This window comes from Nothobranchius furzeri, chromosome 2 (assembly GCF_043380555.1).
Source record: "Nothobranchius furzeri strain GRZ-AD chromosome 2, NfurGRZ-RIMD1, whole genome shotgun sequence".
Classification (NCBI taxonomy): domain Eukaryota; kingdom Metazoa; phylum Chordata; class Actinopteri; order Cyprinodontiformes; family Nothobranchiidae; genus Nothobranchius; species Nothobranchius furzeri.
Genome location: NC_091742.1, coordinates 86,624,376 through 86,631,346, shown reverse-complemented (window position 1 = coordinate 86,631,346; position 6,971 = coordinate 86,624,376).

The window sequence follows — 6,971 nt, the reverse complement described above, 5'->3', positions numbered from 1 at the left end:
GACATAGAGGAAAAAATTCAACCGTCGGATTTTAAATAAGTATAAAGGTGTGGGCGTGGCTAAGCCTCAAACTTTGACCTTTCGCCACGCCACTCTTTTTTTCACAGCTCCCTATTGGACTCCTTTTACCCAATCACCTGGAATCTCTGGTAAATAGCAGCTGACAAGTTGAGGTCACTTGGTCTCCAGTACTGGCAGGTTTTGAAAAAAGCCGGGGCTTTGGGAGCATGGCGAAATTCGCCATCACGCCATGGCAATACGTTTGCCTCTCATTTCTTCATTTATCGTGATGTCACCTCGAAATTTGTTGTGAGTGATCCTAGTCTGACCCCCAATAGAAATGGTCAGCGTAAGTTTGTGGGCGTGGCCTATTTTCTGAATTAGCGCCCCCTAGGACCATTAAAACTGTCAGCCCTAAGCCATGCTTTGACTGAGGATTACGAAATTTGGTACACTAATGTGGTGTCTCAGGACCTACAAAAAAGTCTCTTGGAGCCAAGTGCAAAGTCGCACAGGAAGTCGGCCATTTTGGTCCAAGTGCGCGATTTAGTGGTTTTCACACACGTTGTTTGGAGAGTGATGCTCCGTCGCCCTTTTCACCAATCGCCTTCGAGCTTCTGCTATATACTCTTAAGACATAGAGGAAATAATTCAACCGTCGGATTTTAAATAAGTATAAAGGTGTGGGCGTGGCTAAGCCTCAAACTTTGACCTTTCGAACGCCACTCTTTTTTTCACAACTCCCTATTGGACTCCTTTTACCCAATCACCTGGAATCTCTGGTAAATAGCAGCAGACAAGTTGAGGTCACTTGGTCTCCAGTACTGGAAGGTTTTGAAAAAAGGCGGGGCTTTGGGAGCATGGCGAAATTCGCCATCACGCCATGGAAATACATTTGCCTCTCATTTCTTCATTTATCGTGATATCACCTCGAAATTTGTTGTGAGTGATCCTAGTCTGACCCCCAATAGAAATGGTCAGCTTACGTTTGTGGGCGTGGCCTATTTTCTGAATTAGCGCCCCCTAGGACCATTAAAACTGTCAGCCCTAAGCCATGCTTTGACTGAGGATTACGAAATTTGGTACACTAATGTGGTGTCTCAGGACCTACAAAAAAGTCCCTTGGAGCCAAGTGCAAAGTCGCACAGAAAGTCGGCCATTTTGGTCCAAGTGCGCGATTTAGTTGTTTTCGCACACGTTGTTTGGAGAGTGATGCTCCGTCGCCCTTTTCACCAATCTCCTTCAAACTTCTGCTATATCCTCTTAAGACATAGAGGAAAAAATTCAACTGTTGGATTTTTCAAAAGTTGAAAGGTGTGGGCGTGGCTAAGCCTCAAACTTTAACCTGTCGCCATTACATTACTTGACTTAATAACTCCAAAGTGCATGATCAGATCTATATCAAACTTTGTCTGTGTGATCACTGACCACATCTGAAGACAATGACAATGTGGACAGCTGACATCACCTAAGCCCCGCCCCCTGATAACAGGAAGTCTATTATTTTAAGGTGAAAAGCCCATATTTGTCCCCTCCAATTTAGTGAACATGACACTAAGGTCATGCACTGTCTTCATAATGCTGTAATGACCATTCAGATCTGATAGCTTTCCAGAAAGGGAGGGGCTTTGATGCCAGGGCGAATCCTGGCGTAACGCCGTAACCTTACAATTCAATTTAATGGTGAGCTCAGAGGGGATGCTGAGTCAGGGTGAGGTGCGCACTAGGAGGCCATTTGCGGTTTCTGGTGTCGGGGTAGTTGATGTTTCTGTTCTGCCAGACGTGCCCTGGGCTGCCGGCCAGGCCGGAGCGGCGCGGAGCTGCGAGGGCCGAACGACGCTGCTTGCAGCTTTAATTATTTTTTATTATTCCGTGTCCGCTTTGAACGGCTTTTTGGGGACCTTAACATACCCCAAAACTCACAATATTTTGCACACTTGTCAGGCCTGGTGAAAAATTTGATATTTTAAAGGTCCCAAAAAAATCGCAAAGAAAATGGCTGAACAGCGCCCCCTAGAAAGTGAAAAAAACCCCTCTCCATAAAGCTTAGTTTATTGTACAGTTATGAAATTTGGTACACTTGTAGTACTCAACAGTCCGCACAGAAAAGTCTCTTGCAAGCATGGTCAATATCAAACAGGAAGTCGGCCATTTTGGGTTGAAATGGCGATTTTTTGGCGTTTTGGCCGTTTTTAGGGTCCGTTTCTGATTGGATTGCTTGATCATTTTTCGCACGATCGTCTCAAAAATGGTGTACAATTGCTCAGAAGGGATGGGCGAACAAAATGAGACAATAAAATTGACTTTTTGTAAATATTGAAGGGGCGGGGCCAGGCCTCGAAGTTTGACTACTCGCCAAAAATATTTAAATTGCTATAACTTCAAAACTGAAAGGAATAGAGTTACCAAACTTTCTGTGGTCATTCGTCATCCACCCACAAAGTAAATTGAATGGTCGGATTATGACATCACACAAGCCCCGCCCCCTCAGGACCAAAAAGATCAAGTTTTACTGTGAAAGGTCCCAAATTGCCCCATTTCACTTAATCATCACGAATTTGTAGCTGGTAACTCAAGACAAGTGGGAGTTGCTTGGCGTCACTTTATGGGAGTTTTCGGCAGAGGGCGGGGCTTTGGCGGCGCAGCGAATTCAGGCGTACCGCCGTGGCCTTACGTTTGCCTCCCATTTCGTCATTTCTAGAGATATCGTCACGAAACTTCTTGTGAGTGATCCTAGTCCGGCCCCCCAAAAGATCTGATGTCAATATCCGGTGGGCGTGGCCTATTTTCTGAAATAGCGCCCCCTAGGACCATTAAAACTGTCAGCCCCAAGCCATGCTTTGACTGAGGATTACGAAATTTGGTACACTAATGTGGTGTCTCAGGACCTACAAAAAAGTCTCTTGGAGCCAAGTGCAAAGTCGCACAGGAAGTCGGCCATTTTGGTCCAAGTGCACAATTTAGTGGTTTTCGCACACGTTGTTAGGAGAGTGATGCTCCGTCGCCCTTTTCACCAATCGCCTTCAAACTTCTGCTATATACTCTTAAGACATAGAGGAAAAAATTCAACCGTCGGATTTTAAGTAAGTATAAAGGTGTGGGCGTGGCTAAGCCTCAAACTTTGACCTTTCTCCAGGCCACTCTTTTTTTCACAGCTCCCTATTGGACTCCTTTTACCCAATCACCAGGAATCTCTGGTAAATAGCAGCAGACACGTTGAGGTCACTTGGTCTCCAGTACTGGAAGGTTTTGAAAAAATGCGGGGCTTTGGGAGCATGGCGAAATTCGCCATCACGCCATGGAAATACGTTTGCCTCTCATTTCTTCATTTATCGTGATATCACCTCGAAATTTGTTGCGAGTGATCCTAGTCTGACCCCCAATAGACATGGTCAGCTTAAGTTTGTGGGCGTGGCCTATTTTCTGAATTAGCGCCCCCTAGGACCATTAAAACTGTCAGCCCCAAGCCATGCTTTGACTGAGGATTACGAAATTTGGTACACCAATGTGGTGTCTCAGGACCTACAAAAAAGTCTCTTGGAGCCAAGTGCAAAGTCGCACAGGAAGTCGGCCATTTTGGTCCAAGTACTCGATTTAGTGGTTTTCGCACACGTTGTTTTGAGAGTGATGCTCCGTCGACCTTTTCACCAATCGCCTTGTAACTTCTGCTAGATACTCTTAAGATATAGTGGAAAAAATTCAACCGTCGGATTTTAAATAAGTATAAAGGTGTGGGCGTGGCTAAGCCTCAAACTTTGACCTTTCGCCATTACATTACTTGACTTAATAACTCCCATGTGCACGATCAGATCTATATCAAACTTTGTCTGTGTGATCACTGACCACATCTTAAGGCAACGTCATTATGGACAGCTGACATCACCTAAGCCCCGCCCCCTGACAACAGGAAGTCTATTGTTTTATGGTGAAATGCCCATATTTGTCCCCTCTAATTTAGTCAACATGACACTGAGGTCATGCACTGTCTTCATGATGTTGTAATGACCATTCAGATCTGCTAGCTTTCCAGAAAGGGAGGGGCTTTGATGCCATGGTGAATTCTGGCATGACGCCGTGACCTTACAATTCAATTTAATGGTGAGCTCAGAGGGGATGCTGAGTCAGGGTGAGGTGCGGACTAGGAGGCCATTTGCGGTTTCTGGTGTCGGGGTGGGTGACGTTTCTGTTCTGCCAGACGTGCCCTGGTGCCCCGGGCTGCCGGCCAGGCCGGAGCGGCGCGGAGCTGCGAGGGCCGAACGACGCTGCTTGCAGCTTTAATTCTTTTTTTATTATTCTTAGCCCGCTTTGAATGGCTTTTTGGGGACCTTAACATACCCCAAAACTCACAATATTTTGAAAACTTGTCAGGCCTGGTGAAAAATTTGATATTTTAAAGGTCCCAAAAAAATCGCAAAGAAAATGGCTGAACAGCGCCCCCTACAAGGTGAAAAATACCCCTCTCCATAAAGCTTAGTTTATCGTACAGTTATGAAATTTGGTACACTTGTAGTACTCAACAGTCCGCACAGAAAAGTCTCTTGCAAGCATGGTCAATATCAAACAGGAAGTCGGCCATTTTGGGTTGAAATGGCGATTTTTAGCCGTTTTTGCCGTTTTTAGGGTCCGTTTCTGATTGGATTGCTCGATCATTTTTCGGACAATCGTCTCAAAAATTGTGTAAAATTGCTCAGAAGGGATGGGCGAACAAAATGAGACGAGGATTCTGAGTTTTCGTATATGTTGAAGGGGCGGGGCCAGGCCTCAAAGTTTGACTACTCGCCAAAAATATTTAAATTGCTATAACTTCAAAACTGAAAGGAATAGAGTTATCCAACTTTCTGTGGTCATTCGTCATCCACCCACAAAGTAAATTGAATGGTCGGATGATGACATCACACAAGCCCCGCCCCCTCAGGACCAAAAAGATCAAGTTTTACTGTGAAAGGTCCCAAATTGCCCCATTTCACTTAATCACCACGAATTTGTAGCTGGTAACTCAAGACAAGTGGGAGTTGCTTGGCGTCACTTTATGGGAGTTTTCGGCAGAGGGCGGGGCTTTGGCGGCGCAGCGAATTCAGGCGTACCGCCGTGGCCTTACGTTTGCCTCCCATTTCGTCATTTCTAAAGATATCGTCACGAAACTTCTTGTGAGTGATCCTAGTCTGGCCCCCCAAAAGATGTGATGTGAACATCCGGTGGGCGTGGCCTATTTTCTGAAATAGCGCCCCCTAGGACCATTAAAACTGTCAGCCCCAAGCCATGCTTTGACTGAGGATTACGAAATCTGGTACACTAATGTGGTGTCTCAGGACCTACAAAAAAGTCTCTTGGAGCCAAGTGCAAAGTCGCACAGGAAGTCGGCCATTTTGGTCCAAGTGCGCAATTTAGTGGTTTTCACACACGTTGTTTGGAGAGTGATGCTCCGTCGCCCTTTTCACCAATCGCCTTCAAACTTCTGCTATATACTCTTAAGACATAGAGGAAAACATTCAACCGTCGGATTTTAAATAAGTATAAAGGTGTGGGCGTGGCTAAGCCTCAAACTTTGACCTTTCGCCACGCCACCCTTTTTTTCACAGCTCCCTATTGGACTCCTTTTACCCAATCACCAGGAATCTCTGGGAAATAGCAGCAGGCAAGTTGAGGTCACTTGGTCTCCAGTACTGGAAGGTTTTGAAAAAAGGCGGGGCTTTGGGAGCATGGCGAAATTCGCCATCACGCCATGGAAATACGTTTGCCTCTCATTTCTTCATTTATCGTGATATCACCTCGAAATTTGTTGTGAGTGATCTGAGTCTGACCCCCAATAGAAATGGTCAGCTTAAGTTTGTGGGCGTGGCCTATCTTCTGAATTAGCGCCCCCTAGGACCATTTAAACTGTCAGCCCCAAGCCATGCTTTGACTGAGGATTACGAAATCTGGTACACTAATGTGGTTTCTCAGGACCTACAAAAAAGTCTCTTGGAGCCAAGTGCAAAGTCGTACAGGAAGTCGGCCATTTTGGTCCAAGTACTCGATTTAGTGGTTTTCGCACACCTTGTTTGGAGAGTGATGCTCCATCGCCCTTTTCACCAATCACCTTCAAACTCCTGCTAAATACTCTTAAGTCATACAGGAAAAAATTCAACCGTCGGATTTTAAATAAGTATAAAGGTGTGGGCGTGGCTAAGCCTCAAACTTTGACCTTTCGCCACGCCTCCCTTTTTTTCACAGCTCCCTATTGGACTCCTTTTACCCAATCACCAGGAATCTCTGGTAAATAGCAGCAGGCAAGTTGAGGTCACTTGGTCTCCAGTACTGGAAGGTTTTGAAAAAAGGCGGGGCTTTGGGAGCATGGCGAAATTCGCCATCACACCATGAAAATACGTTTGCCTCTCATTTCTTCATTTATCGTGATATCACCTCGAAATTTGTTGTGAGTGATCCTAGTCTGACCCCCAATAGAAATGGTCAGCTTAAGTTTGTGGGCGTGGCCTATTGTCTGAATTAGCGCCCCCTAGGTCCATTAAAACTGTCAGCCCCAAGCCATGCTTTGACTGAGGACTACGAAATTTGGTACACTAATGTGGTGTCTTAGGACCTACAAAAAAGTCTCTTGGAGCCAAGTGCAAAGTCGCACAGGAAGTCGGCCATTTTGGTCCAAGTGCGCGATTTAGTGGTTTTCACACACGTTGTTTGGAGAGTGATGCTCCGTCGCCCTTTTCACCAATCGCCTTCGAGCTTCTGCTATATACTCTTAAGACATAGAGGAAAAAATTCAACCGTCGGATTTTAAATAAGTATAAAGGTGTGGGCGTGGCTAAGCCTCAAACTTTGACCTTTCGCCACGCCACTCTTTTTTTCACAGCTCCCTATTGGACTCCTTTTACCCAATCACCTGGAATCTCTGGTAAATAGCAGCTGACAAGGTGAGGTCACTTGGTCTACAGTACTGGCAGGTTTTGAAAAAAGGCGGGGCTTTGGGAGCATGG